General features: G+C 44.2%; 1 pseudogene; it reads left to right on the top strand.

Annotated features, from left to right (window-relative positions):
• LOC115187813 (solute carrier family 15 member 1-like) overlaps positions 1 to 9,500 on the top strand; it is a 12,319-nt pseudogene extending 2,819 nt beyond the window's left edge.
• The last annotated feature ends 5,500 nt before the right edge of the window (positions 9,501 to 15,000 follow it).

Here is a 15,000-nt window from a genome sequence, read left to right as displayed (position 1 = left end):
ATTTAAACGTGTCAACCCTCGCAAGGCTGCCGGCCCAGATGGCATCCCCGGCCACGTCCTCAGAGCATGCGCAGACCAGCTGGCTGGTGCATTTACAGACATATTCAATCAATCCTTATCCCAGTCTGCTGTCCCCACATGCTTCAAGATGTCCACCATTGTTCCCATTCCCAAGAAAGCTAAGGTAACTGAACTAAATGACTATCGCCCTGTAGCACTCACTTCTGTCATCATGAAGTGCTTTGAGAGACTAGTCAAGGACCATACCACCTCTACCTTACCTGACACCCTAGACCCATTTCAGTTTGCTTACCGCCCCAATAGGTCCACAGACGATGCAATCGCCATCCCACTGCACACTGCCCTAACCCATCAGGACAAGAGGAATACCTATGTAAGAATGCTGTTCATTGACTATAGCTCAGCATTCAACACCATAGTGCCCTCCAAGCTCATCACTAAGGGGCCCTGGGTCTCAACCCCGCCCTGTGCAACTGGTTCCTGGACTTCCTGACGGGCCGCCCCCCAGGTGGTGAAGGTAGGAAACATCACCTCCACTCCGCTGATCCTCAACACTGGGGCCCCACAAGGGTGCATGCTCAGCCCCCTCCTGTACTTCCTGTTTATCCATGACTGCGTGGCCACGCACACCTCCAACTCAATCCTCAAGTTTGCAGACGACACAACAGTAGTAGGCTTGATTACCAACGATGACGAGACAGCCTACAGGGAGGAGGTGAGGGCTCTGGTGGAGTGGTACCAGGAAAGCAACCGCTCACCCAACGTCAACAAAACAAAGGAGATGATTGTGGACTTCAGGAAACAGCAGAGGGAGCACCCCCCTATCCACATCGACGGGACAGTAGTGGAGAAGGTGGAAAGTTTTAAGTTCTTCGGCGTACACATCACTGACGATCTGAAATGTTCCACCCACACAGACAGCGTGGTGAAGAAGGCGCACCAGAAATGTGGCTTGGCACCTAAAACCATCACAAACTTTTACAGATGCACAATTGAGAGCATCTTGTCGGGCTGTATCACCGCCTGGTACGGCAACTGCTCCGCCCATAACCGGAAGGCTCTCCAGAGGGTAGTGAGGTCTGCCCAACGCATCACCGGGGGCTAACTACCTGCCCTCCAGGACACCTACACCACCCGATGTCACAGGAAGGCCAAAAAGATCATCAAGGACAACAACCACCCGAGCCACTGCCTGTTCACCCCGCTATCATCCAGAAAGCGAGGTCAGAACAGGTGCATCAAAGCTGGAACCGAGAGACTGAAAAACAGCTTCTATCTCAAGGCCATCAGACTGTTAAATAGCCATCACTAGCCGGCTACCACCCAGTTACTCATTCCTGCACCTTAGAGGCTGCTGCCCCATATACATAGACATGGAATCACTGGCCACTTTAATAATGGAACACTAGTCACTTTAATAATGTTTACATACTGCTTTACTCATCTCATATGTATCTACTGTATTCTGTTCTACTGCTTTACTCATCTCATATGTATCTACTGTATTCTATTCTACTGTATTTTACTCATCTCATATGTATCTACTGTATTCTATTCTACTGTATTCTATTCTACTGCTTTACTCATCTCATATGTATCTACTGTATTCTATTCTACTGTATTCTATTCTACTGTATTCTGTTCTACTGCTTTACTCATCTCATATGTATCTACTGTATTCTGTTCTACTGCTTTACTCATCTCATATGTATCTACTGTATTCTATTCTACTGTATTCTATTCTACTGCTTTACTCATCTCATATGTATCTACTGTATTCTATTCTACTGTATTCTATTCTACTGTATTCTATTCTACTGCTTTACTCATCTCATATGTATCTACTGTATTCTGTTCTACTGCTTTACTCATCTCATATGTATCTACTGTATTCTATTCTACTGCTTTACTCATCTCATATGTATCTACTGTATTCTATTTTACTGTATTCTATTCTACTGTATTCTATTCTACTGCTTTACTCATCTCATATGTATCTACTGTATTCTGTTCTACTGCTTTACTCATCTCATATGTATCTACTGTATTCTGTTCTACTGCTTTACTCATCTCATATGTATCTACTGTATTCTATTCTACTGCTTTACTCATCTCATATGTATCTACTGTATTCTATTTTACTGTATTCTATTCTACTGTATTCTATTCTACTGCTTTACTCATCTCATATGTATCTACTGTATTCTATTTTACTGTATTCTATTCTACTGTATTCTATTCTACTGCTTTACTCATCTCATATGTATCTACTGTATTCTATTCTACTGTATTCTATTCTACTGCTTTACTCATCTCATATGTATATACTGTATTCTATTCTACTGTATTTTACTCATCTCATATGTATCTACTGTATTCTATTCTACTGTATTCTATTCTACTGTATTCTATTCTACTGTATTCTATTCTACTGCTTTACTCATCTCATATGTATCTACTGTATTCTATTTTACTGTATTCTATTCTACTGTATTCTATTCTACTGCTTTACTCATCTCATGTATCTACTGTATTCTATTCTACTGTATTCTATTCTACTGCTTTACTCATCTCATATGTATCTACTGTATTCTATTCTACTGCTTTACTCATCTCATATGTATCTACTACAAGCATTTAGTTAGATATTACTGCACTGTTGGAGCTGGGAACACAAGCATTTAGTTAGATATTACTGCACTGTTGGAGCTGGGAACACAAGCATTTAGTTAGATATTACTGTTGGAGCTGGGAGCACAAGCATTTAGTTAGATATTACTGTACTGTTGGAGCTAGAAACACAAGCATTTAGTTAGATATTACTGTTGGAGCTGGGAACAAAAGCATTTAGTTAGATATTACTGTACTGTTGGAGCTAGAAACACAAGCATTTAGTTAGATATTACTGTTGGAGCTGGGAACACAAGCATTTAGTTAGATATTACTGCACTGTTGGAGCTGGGAACACAAGCATTTAGTTAGATACTACTGTTGGAGCTGGGAACACAAGCATTTAGTTAGATATTACTGTTGGAGCTGGGAACACAAGCATTTAGTTAGATACTACTGCACTGTTGGAGCTGGGAACACAAGCATTTAGTTAGATACTACTGTTGGAGCTGGGAACACAAGCATTTAGTTAGATATTACTGTTGGAGCTGGGAACACAAGCATTTAGTTAGATACTACTGTTGGAGCTGGGAACACAAGCATTTAGTTAGATATTACTGATGGAGCTGGGAACACAAGCATTTAGTTAGATATTACTGCACTGTTGGAGCTGGGAACACAAGCATTTAGGTAGATTTTACTGTTGGAGCTGGGAACACAAGCATTTAGTTAGATATTACTGCACTGTTGGAGCTGGGAACACAAGCATTTAGTTAGATATTACTGTTGGAGCTGGGAACACAAGCATTTAGTTAGATATTACTGATGGAGCTGGGAACACAAACATTTAGTTAGATATTACTGTTGGAGCTGGGAACACAAGCATTTAGTTAGATATTACTGTTAGAGCTGGGAACACAAGCATTTAGTTAGATATTACTGCACTGTTGGAGCTGGGAACACAAGCATTTAGGTAGATATTACTGTTGGAGCTGGGAACACAAGCATTTAGTTAGATATTACTGTTAGAGCTGGGAACACAAGCATTTAGTTAGATATTACTGCACTGTTGGAGCTGGGAACACAAGCATTTAGGTAGATATTACTGTTGGAGCTGGGAACACAAGCATTTAGTTAGATATTACTGTTGGAGCTGGGAACACAAGCATTTAGTTAGATATTACTGTTGGAGCTGGGAACACAAGCATTTAGTTAGGTATTATTGCACTGTTGGAGTTGGGAACACAAACATTTAGTTAGATATTACTGTTGGAGCTAGGAACACAGGCATTTAGTTAGATACTACTGTTGGAGCTGGGAACACAAGCATTTAGTTAGATATTACTGTTGGAGCTGGGAACACAAGCATTTAGTTAGGTATTATTGCACTGTTGGAGTTGGGAACACAAACATTTAGTTAGATATTACTGTTGGAGCTAGGAACACAGGCATTTAGTTAGATACTACTGTTGGAGCTGGGAACACAAGCATTTAGTTAGATATTACTGTTGGAGCTAGGAACACAAGCATTTAGTTAGATATTACTGTTGGAGCTAGAAACACAAGCATTTAGTTAGATACTACTGTTGGAGCTAGAAACACAAGCATTTAGTTAGATATTACTGTTGGAGCTAGGAACACAAGCATTTTGCTACACCCACAATAACATCTGCTAAACATGTGTATTTGCCAAATAACATTTGATTTGATTTGGTGACATAAAGGTGACCTCCAAATCCGTCTGCTCCTCTCTGTCCAGGTGGATGTCTGCGGGTATCCTCTCAGTATCTTCTTCATCGTGGTCAATGAGTTCTGCGAACGTTTCTCCTACTATGGCATGCGAGGTGAGCCAATCCCACAACACACCTCTCTATGTTAACAGATAGCAGAGCCAATCACACCTCTCTATGGTAACAGAGAGGAGAGCCAATCACACCTCTCTATGGTAACAGAGAGCAGAGCCAATCACACCTCTCTATGGTAACAGATAGCAGAGAGGTGAGCCAATCACACCTCTCTATGTTAACAGATAGCAGAAAGGTGAGCCAATCACACCTCTCTATGTTAACAGATAGCAGAGAGCAGAGCCAATCACACCTCTCTATGTTAACAGATAGCAGAGAGCTGAGCCAATCACACCTCTCTATGTTAACAGATAGCACAGAGCAGAGCCAATCACATCTCTCTATGTTAACAGATAGCAGAGAGCAGAGCCAATCACACCTCTCTATGTTAACAGATAGCAGAGAGCAGAGCCAATCACACCTCTCTATGTTAACAGATAGCAGAGAACTGAGCCAATCACACCTCTCTATGTTAACAGATAGCAGAGCCAATCACACCTCTCTATGTTAACAGATAGCAGAGAGCAGAGCCAATCACATCTCTCAATGTTAACAGATAGCAGAAAGGTGAGCCAATCACACCTCTCTATGTTAACAGATAGCAGAGAGCAGAGCCAATCACACCTCTCTATGTTAACAGATAGCAGAAAGGTGAGCCAATCACACCTCTCTATGTTAACAGATAGCAGAGAGCAGAGCCAATCACACCTCTCTATGTTAACAGATATCAGTGTTTACTACAGAATGTAAATAAGTCTTTGGTAACTCTGTTGTGGTTCTGTTCTCCTCCCTAGTGGTGCTGGTGCTGTAGATGGACATATTGAGTGGTTCTGTTCTCCTCCCTAGCAGTGCTGGTGCTGTAGATGGACATATTGAGTGGTTCTGTTCTCCTCCCTAGTGGTGCTGGTGCTGTAGATGGACATATTGAGTGGTTCTGTTGTGGTTCTGTTCTCCTCTCTAGCGGTGCTGGTGCTGTAGATGGACATATTGAGTGGTTCTGTTCTCCTCCCTAGTGGTGCTGGTGCTGTAGATGGACACATATACACATATATCAACAGCACTGCACCCCCCACAGCTACTCGCCCAAGCCTCCCCCATTTCTCCTTCTCCCAAATCCATTCAGCTGATGTTCTGAAAGAGCTGCAAAATCTGGACCCCTACAAATCAGCTGGGCTTGACAATCTGGAACCTTTCTTTCTAAAATTATCTGCCGAAATTATTGCAACCCCTATTACTAGCCTGTTCAACCTCTCTTTCGTGTCGTCTGAGATTCCCACAGATTGGAAAGCAGCTGCTGTCATCCCCCTCTTCAAAGGAGGTGACACTCTTGACCCAAATTGCTACAGACCTATATCCATCCTACCCTGCCTTTCTAAGGTCTTCGAAAGCCAAGTCAACAAACAGATTACCGACTATTTTGAATCCCACCGCACCCTCTCCGCTATGCAATCTGGTTTCAGAGCTGGTCATGGGTGCACCTCAGCCACGCTCAAGGTCCTGAAACGACATCGTAACCGCCATCGATAAGAAACATTACTGTGCTGCCGTATTCATTGACCTGGCCAAAGCTTTTGACTCTGTTAATCACCACATCCTCATCGGCAGACTTAGTAGCCTTGGTTTCTCAAACGATTGCGTCGCCTGGTTCACCAACTACTTCTCTGACAGAGTTCAGTGTGTCAAATCGGAGGGCCTACTGTCTGGACCTCTGGCAGTCTCTATGGGGGTACCACAGGGTTCAATTCTTGGGCCAACTCTTTTCTCTGTATACATAAATGATGTCGCTCTTGCTGCTGGTGAATCTCTGATCCACCTCTACGCAGACGACACCATTCTGTATACTTCTGGACCTTCTTTGGACACTGTGTTAACAACCCTCCAGACGAGCTTCAATGCCATTCAACTCTCCTTCCGTGGTCTCCAACTGCTCCTAAACACAAGTAAAACTAAATGCATGCTCTTCAACCGATCGCTGCCTGCACCTGCCCGCCCATCCAGCATAACTTCTCTGGACGGTTCTAACTTAGAATTTGTGGACAACTACAAATACCTAGGTGTCTGGTTAGACTGTAAACTCTCCTTCCAGACTCACATCAATCATCTCCAATCCAAAGTGAAATCTAGAATTGGCTTCCTATTTCGCAACAAAGCATCCTTCACTCATGCTGCCAAACATACCCTCGTAAAACTGACCATCCTACCAATCCTCGACTTCGGCGATGTCATTTACAAAATAGCCTCCAATACCCTACTCAACAAGCTGGATGCAGTCTATCACAGTGCCATCCGTTTTGTCACCAAAGCCCCATATACAACCCACCACTGCGACCTGTATGCTCTCGTTGGCTGGCCTTCACTTCATAATCGTCGCCAAACACATTGGCTCCAGGTCATCTACAAGACCCTGCTAGGTAAAGTCCCCCCTTATCTCCGCTCACTGGTCACCATAGCAGCACCCACCTGTAGCACGCGCTCCAGCAGGTATATCTCTCTGGTCACCCCTAAAGCCAACTCCTCCTTTGGTCGTCTCTCCTTCCAGTTCTCAGCTGCCAATGACTGGAACGAACTACAAAAATCTCTAAAACTGGAAACACTTATCTCCCTCACTAGCTTTAAGCACCAGCTGTCAGAGCAGCTCACAGATCACTGCACCTGTACATAGCCATCTATAATTCAGCCCAAACTACTACCTCTTCCCCTACTGTATTTATTTATTTATTTATTTGCTCCTTGCACCATATTATTTATATTTTAACTTTAACTTTCTTCAAACTACAAATCTACCATCCCAGTGTTTTTCTTGCCATACTTTATTTACTCTGCCACCATGGCATTTTTTTGCCTTTACCTCCATTATCTCACATCATTTGCTCACATTGTATATAGTCTTATTTTTTTCTACTGCATCATTGATTGTATGTTGTTTTACTCCATGTGTAACTCTATGTTTTTGTATGTTGTCGAACTGCTTTGCTTTATCTTGGCCAGGTCGCAATTGTAAATGAGAACTTGTTCTCAACTTGCCTACCTGGTTAAATAAAGGTGAAATAAATAAATAAAATAAATAAAATATTGAGTGGTTCTGTTGTGGTTCTGTTCTCCTCCCTAGCGGTGCTGGTCCTGTAGATGGACATATTGAGTGGTTCTGTTGTGGTTCTGTTCTCCTCCCTAGTGGTGCTGGTGCTGTAGATGGACATATTGAGTGGTTCTGTTGTGGTTCTGTTCTCCTCCCTAGCGGTGCTGGTCCTGTACTTCAGGTACTTCCTGAAGTGGGACGATGACCTGTCCACCTCTATCTATCACACCTTCATCGCTCTCTGCTACCTGACTCCTATACTGGGGGCCATAGTGGCCGACATCCTGGCTCGGGAAGTTCAAGTGAGTCCAAACCCAGTACAATCAACTTGTTATCTGATGTTCCATAGAATAACTGGGGATTGTAGTTCCCTTGCTTGTAGTTGTCAGCCTCCTGGTAAATCCCTTTCATTTGTTTTTCTCCCCCTCTCTCTCTCTCCCCTCTCTCTCTCCTCTCTCTCTCCCCCCTCCTCTCGCTCTCTCTCTCCCCTCTCTCTCTCTCTCCTCTCTCTCTCTCCCTCTCTCTCTCTCTCTCCCTCTCTCCTCCCCCCTCCTCTCTCTCCTCTCCCTCTCTCCCCTCTCTCTCCCTCTCTCCCTCCTCCCCTCTCTCTCTCTCGCTCTCTCTCTTTCCTCTCTCTCTTTCCTCTCTGTCCCTCTCCCTCCCCCTCTCTCTTTCCTCTCTCTCTCTCCCCTCTCTCTCCCCTCTCTCATCCCTCTCTCTCTCTCTCTTTCCTCTCTCTCCCTCTCTCTCTTTCCTCTCTCTCTTTCCTCTCTCTCCCTCTCCCTCCCCCCTCTCTCTTCCTCTCTCTCTCCCCTCTCTCTCCCCTCTCCTCCCCTCTCTCTCTCTCTCTCTCTTTCCCTCTCTCTCTCCCCTCTCTCCCCTCTCTCTCCCTCTCTCGCTCTCTCTTTCACTCTCTCCCTCCCTCTCTCCTCTCTTGTCCTCTCTCCTCTTCCTCTCTCTCCCTCTCCCTCCCCCTCTCTCTTTCCTCTCTCTCCCTCTCTCTCTTTCCTCTCTCTCTTTCCTCTCTCTCCCTCTCCCTCCCCCTCTCTCTCTCCCTCTCTCCCCTCTCTCTCCCTCTCTCTCCCTCTCTCCCCTCTCTCTCTTTCCTCTCTCTCTTTCCTCTCTCTCTTTCCTCTCTCTCTTTTCCTCTCTCTCTTTCCTCTCTCTCTCCCCTCTCTCGCTCTTCCTCTCTCTCTCTTTCCTCTCTCTCTCCCCTCTCTCCCCCCTCCCTCCCTCTCTCTCTCCTCCCTCCCTCCCTCTCCCCTCTCTCTCCCTCTCCCTCCCTCTCTCTCTTTCCTCTCTCTCTCCCCTCTCTCTCTCCCCTCCCTCCCCTCTTTCCTCTCTCTCTCCCCTCTCTCTCCCCCTCCCCTCTCTTTCCTCTCTCTCCCCTCTCTCCCCTCTCCCTCTCCCTCCCTCTCTCTCTCTCTCCCCTCTACCTCTCTCCCTCCCTCTCCCTCTCCCTCCCCTCTCTCCCCTCTCTCTCCCCAGGACTATTGTCTATTTATCCATCGTCTATACGGTGGGACAGGTTGTCATGGCAGTAAGCGCCATCCACGACATCACAGACACGGACCGGGACGGACCCCTGACAACATGACCTTCCATGTGTAAGTTCATCTGTTGTTCACCTTAAACACAACCTCCTAGATAGCCTGTACCACAGGCTACAGTACAGCGTTGTAAAAAAGATTAGAGGTTGTGTAAACTAGTCAATCAAGTTGACTGAACTTCTATGATATGAGTTCTATTAGTTGAAGTGCTAAGTGCTGTTGTCTCCCCTCAGGGCCATGTCTATGGTTGGCCTGTTCCTCATCGCTCTGGGGACGGGGGGCATCAAACCCTGTGTCGCTGCCTTCGGAGGAGACCAGTTTGAAGACCACCAGGTTGGTAACACTAGCGGAGCAGCCATTTTAGAGTCTCTAACCGACCTCGATCATTACGTGGTATAGACTCCATTTTAGAGTCTCTACCGACCTCGGTCATTACGGTAGTGTAGACTACATTTTAGAGTCTGCCTCGGTCATTACGGTGGTGTAGACTCCATTTTAGAGTCTCTACCGACCTCGGTCATTACGGTAGTTTAGACTCCATTTTAGAGTCTGCCTCGGTCATTACGTAGTTTAGACTACATTTTAGAGTCTGCCTCGGTCATTAAGGTAGTGTAGACTACATTTTAGAGTCTGCCTCGGTCATTTCGGTGGTGTGGACTCCATTTTAGAGTCTGTCTCTACCGACCTCGGTCATTACGGCAGTTTAGACTCCATTTTAGAGTCCTGTCTCGGTCATTACGTGGTGTGGACTCCATTTTAGAGTCTGTCTCTACCGACCTCGGTCATTACGGTAGTTTAGACTCCATTTTAGAGTCTGCCTCGGTCATTACGGTAGTGTAGACTACATTTTAGAGTCTGCCTCGGTCATTACGGTAGTGTGGACTCCATTTTAGAGTCTGCCTCGGTCATTACGGTAGTGTAGACTCCATTTTAGAGTCTGCCTCGGTCATTACGGTAGTGTGGACTCCATTTTAGAGTCTGCCTCGGTCATTACGGTGGTGTAGACTCCATTTTAGAGTCTGCCTCGGTCATTACGGTAGTTTAGACTCCATTTTAGAGTCTGCCTCGGTCATTACGGTGGTGTGGACTCCATTTTAGAGTCTGCCTCGGTCATTACGGTGGTGTAGACTCCATTTTAGAGGGTTAGGGTTAGTTACGGTAGTGTAGACTCCATTTTAGAGGGTTAGGGTTAGTTACGGTAGTGTAGACTCCATTTTAGAGTCATTTTAGAGGGTTAGGGTTAGTTACGGTAGTGTAGACTCCATTTTAGAGTCATTTTAGAGGGTTAGGGTTAGTTACGGTAGTGTAGACTCCATTTTAGAGGGTTAGGGTTAGTTACGGTAGTGTAGACTCCATTTTAGAGTCATTTTAGAGGGTTAGGGTTAGGGTTAGTTACGGTAGTGTCGACTCCAGATGATCAGCATGTTTTATCAATGTGTCTTCAGTCATTATCAGTGCTGATGGTGCTGATTCAGCAGAACACCTTCCAGATGGTTGTTTATTAACCATCAGCCCTGGTTACCTGCTGGAAGGGGCATTTAGGTCAAAGGTTACAGAGCGTCATGTTGCTGAATGTGGATGAATCTGAACACCTTGATTCTCCAGCAGATAGATGGTGCTGCTCTGTTTGCTGGCTAGTTATGGTTAGACACAAGTGTCAAGGTCAGATGTTTTTAAAACCTGGTCTCCTGTCCATGTCTCCTGTCCATGTCTCCTGTTATAAACCTGTTCTCCTGTCCATGTCTCCTGTCCATGTCTCCTGTCCATGTCTCCTGTCCATGTCTCCTGTCCATGTCTCCTGTCCATGTCTCCTGTCCACTTCTCCTGCGTCCTCCAGGAGAACAGAAGGAGCACGTCTTCTCCATCTTCTACCTGTCAATCAATGCTGGTAGTTCTCCTGTCCACCGTCATCACACCCATCCTCAGAGGTACGTCGATAATCTCTCTCTAAACTAGCACAATACCTGGTCAGACTGTAGACTACTAACCCTAAACTAGCACAATACCTGGTCAGACTGTAGACTACTAACCCTAAACTAGCACCATACCTGTCAGACTGTAGACTACTAACCCTAAACTAACACAATACCTGGTCAGACGGTAGACTACTAACCCTAAACTAGCACAATACCTGGTCAGACTGTAGACTACTAACCCTAAACTAGCACAATACCTGGTCAGACTGTAGACTACTAACCCTAACTAACACAATACCTGGTCAGACTGTAGACTACTAACCCTAAACTAACACAATACCTGGTCAGACTGTAGAGCTACTAACCCTAAACTAACACAATACCTGGTCAGACGTTACCTGACCATCGTTATGCCTGTGTAATAGGGCCAGTTTTCCATCCAGTAGCCCAGGTAATTCAGGCGCATGTTTTGTTCCATCCTTCCAGGCCAGGAGTGCGGTATCCACTCCCAACAGAAGTGTTATCCTCTGGCCTTCGGCGTCCCTGCAGCCCTCATGGTGGTGGCCTCAGTTGAGTACTGTTACCCTCGTTTTATAACCCTGTCCTCTTTTAACACTACGTGGAGGAGCTTCCTCCTTCCTCCTCGCCTATATCAATCATCAGTATTGATCTGAAATCTGTCTGTCCGTAGGGATCTCACATGTGACTCTCTGTCGAGTTAACAGAGGTGGACGTCTTTCTGTGTTTCCACAGTCGTGTTCATTATGGGCAGTGGCATGTACAACAAGACTGCTCCTAAAGGCAACATATGCTGGAGGTCTGCAAGTGTATCGGGGTAAGACAGTCTAGTAACATGCAGACAGTAAGGGATGAGACCGTCTAGTAACATACAGACAGTAAGTGATGAGACAGTCTAATACATACAGACAGTAAGGGATAGACAGTCTAATAACATACAGACGTAAGGGATGAGACAGTCTAATACCATACAGACAGTAAGGGATGAGACAGTCTAATACCATACAGACAGTAAGGGGATGAGACAGTCTAATACCATACAGACAGTAAGGGATAAGACAGTCTAATACCATACAGACATAAGGGATGAGACAGTCTAATAACATCAGACAGTAAGGGATAGACAGTCTAATAACATACAGACAGTAGGATGAGACAGTCTAATACCATACAGACAATCAGGATGAGACAGTCTAATACCATACAGACAGTAAGGGATGAGACAGTCCTAATACCATACAGACAGTAAGGGATGAGACAGTCTAATACCATACAGACAGTAAGGGATGGAGACAGTCTAATAAAATACAGACAGTAAGGGGATGATACAGTCTAATACCATACAGACAGTAAGGGATGAGACAGTCTAATACCATACAGACAGTAAGGGATGAGACAGTCTAATAACATACAGACGTAAGGGATGAGAACAGTCTATAACATACAGACAGTAGGGATGAGACGTCTAATACCATACAGACAGTAAGGGATGAGACAGTCTAATAACATACAGACAGTAAGGGATGGAGACAGTCTAATACCATACAGACAGTAAGGGATGAGACAGTAAGGGATGAGACAGTCTAATACCATACAGGACAGTAAGGGATAGACAGTCTAATACCATACAGACAGTAAGGGATGAGGAGGTCCTAATACCATACAGACAGTAAGGGATGAGACAGTCTAGTAACATACAGACAGTAAGGGATGAGACAGTCTAGTAACATACAGACAGTAAGGGATGAGACAGTCTAATACCATACAGACAGTAAGGGATGAGACAGTCTAATACCATACAGACAGTAAGGGATGAGACAGTCTAATACCATACAGACAGTAAGGGATAAGACAGTCTAATACCATACAGACATTAAGGGATGAGACAGTCTAATAACATACAGACAGTAAGGGATGAGACAGTCTAATAACATACAGACAGTAAGGGATGAGACAGTCTAATACCATACAGACAATAAGGGATGAGACAGTCTAATACCATACAGACAGTAAGGGATGAGACAGTCTAATAAAATACAGACAGTAAGGGATGAGACAGTCTAATACCATACAGACAGTAAGGGATGAGACAGTCTAATACCATACAGACAGTAAGGGATGATAACATACAGACAGTAAAGGATGAGACAGTCTAATACCATACAGACAGTAAGGGATGAGACAGTAAGGGATGAGACAGTCTAATACCATACAGACAGTAAGGGATGAGACAGTCTAATACCATACAGACAGTAAGGGATGATTAACATACAGACAGTAAGGGATGATGACAGTCTAATAACATACTGACAGTAAGGGATGAGACAGTCTAATACCATACAGACAGTAAGGGATGATAACCATACAGACAGTAAGGGATGAGACAGTCTAATACCATACCAGGACAGTAAGGATGAGACAGTCTAATACCATACAGACAGTAAGGGATGATAACATACAGACAGTAAAGGATGAGACAGTCTAATACCATACAGACAGTAAGGGATGAGACAGTAAGGGATGAGACAGTCTAATACCATACAGACAGTAAGGGATGAGACAGTCTAATACCATACAGACAGTAAGGGATGAGACAGTCTAATAACATACAGACAGTAAGGGATGAGACAGTCTAATACCATACAGACAGTAAGTGATGAGACAGTCTAATACCATACAGACAGTAAGGGATGAGACAGTCTAATACCATACAGACAGTAAGGGATGAGACAGTCTAATACCATACAGACAGTAAGGGATGAGACAGTCTAATAACATACAGACCGTAAGGGATGAGACAGTCTAATACCATACAGACAGTAAGGGATGAGACAGTCTAATACCATACTGACAGTAAGGGATGAGACAGTCTAATACCATACAGAAAGTAAGGGATGAGACAGTCTAATACCATACAGACAGTAAGGGATGATAACATACAGACAGTAAGGGATGAGACAGTCTAATACCATACTGACATTAAGGGATGAGACAGTCTAATACCATACTGACAGTAAGGGATGAGACAGTCTAATACCATACAGACAGTAAGGGATGAGACAGTCTAATACCATACAGACAGTAAGGGATGAGACAGTCTAATAACATACAGACAGTAAGGGATGAGACAGTCTAATACCATACAGACAGTAAGGGATGAGACAGTCTAATATCATACAGACAGTAAGGGATGAGACAGTCTAATACCATACTGACAGTAAGGGATGAGACAGTCTAGTAACATACAGACAGTAAGGGATGAGACAGTCAAATAACATACAGACAGTAAGGGATGAGACAGTCTAATAACATACAGACAGTAAGGGATGAGACAGTCTAATAACATACAGACAGTAAGGGATGAGACAGTCTAATACCATACAGACAGTAAGGGATGAGACAGTCTAATAACATACAGACAGTAAGGGATGAGACAGTCTAATACCATACAGACAGTAAGGGATGAGACAGTCTAATACCATACTGACAGTAAGGGATGAGACAGTCTAGTAACATACAGACAGTAAGGGATGAGACAGTCTAATACCATACAGACAGTAAGGGATGAGACAGTCTAATACCATACAGACAGTAGGGGATGAGACAGTCTAATACCATACAGACAGTAGAAGACTTGCAGTGTCGTATCTTTCCATGTGAAACTCTGCAGGATGTGAATGTGATATTCAACAACAACGTCTGGATTTGAGCAGAGCTGTTAGGTGTTTTTGTGTTCTTTCGCTCCTCTCTAGTTTGCGGTAAAGAACCGCTTCAGGCATCGCAGCAAGAAGTTCCCTAAGAGAGAACACTGGATGGACTGGGCCGATGAGAAGTATGACGTAGGTCCATGCTCATTGTTCTATGGGAAAACCAGCACTACCAAAATAGCAGTTCATATAACTGTTGAAAATGAAAGTCAACTGAAGGATGTTTACAACACAGAGAACTCATTAATAAATCCTTCT

This window comes from Salmo trutta, unplaced genomic scaffold (assembly GCF_901001165.1).
Source record: "Salmo trutta unplaced genomic scaffold, fSalTru1.1, whole genome shotgun sequence".
In the NCBI taxonomy this organism is placed as follows: Eukaryota; Metazoa; Chordata; class Actinopteri; order Salmoniformes; family Salmonidae; genus Salmo; species Salmo trutta.
The sequence above is the reverse complement of the archived record's forward strand: the minus strand, read 5'-3'. Positions and strand labels throughout refer to the sequence as shown.